The sequence below is a fragment of the Volvox carteri genome, assembly GCF_000143455.1.
Source record: "Volvox carteri f. nagariensis unplaced genomic scaffold VOLCAscaffold_12, whole genome shotgun sequence".
NCBI lineage: Eukaryota > Viridiplantae > Chlorophyta > Chlorophyceae > Chlamydomonadales > Volvocaceae > Volvox > Volvox carteri.
In genome coordinates, this window is record NW_003307555.1 from 1,166,536 (window position 1) to 1,167,213 (window position 678).

Consider the following 678-nt stretch of genomic DNA (forward strand, 5'->3'; position numbering starts at 1 on the left):
CGCCAACAAAACCGCTGTAGGCGCTGGCCGCTGTACGGCTGGCGGCACATGTGCGCGTCAATGCCGCCGTACACAGCTCCAGGACAGTGTACCGGCATCGGTTGGTCGTCCAGTGCCGCTGGCCCAGTACGGCCTGGCATTGGGCCCCAAGTTGCCGTACAGCACCCACACTCACCTTGGCGGGAGCCGCGTGAAGGGCGGGGGTGATCCAGCGGGGGGTTGCACCCGTGTGTGTTTGTTTGTTTGTTTGTTTGTGAGTCGGGAAGTGCACGGGAGAGGAGGGGGAAAGGGAAAAAAGGGGAAGGGGCTGATGCCCCACAAAAAACCCGGCTCTCCACAGCGCTGACGTTTTCTCCATGCTCTTCATGCTCTTCATGCTCTTCATGCTCTTCATGCTCTTCATGCTCTTCATGCGTTCTTTGCCGCGATCTGTCTCTGTCCCTCTTCCCTCACCGACAATAACCCCCTACATATACGCACACGTACACACGTACACACACACCTCCCACCGTTAGCGGCGTTACTTCCTACTCGCACCTCGCCCCCAACCGCCGTCGCAATGCCCACCCCGATTTCCTTTACCCCCTCCCCTTAGGGGGAGGGGGTAAGCCACAAGCCACAAACTGTTTAGACACAGCAGCCTCATTTCCACCCCCCAATAACCCCCCCCCCCCCCCC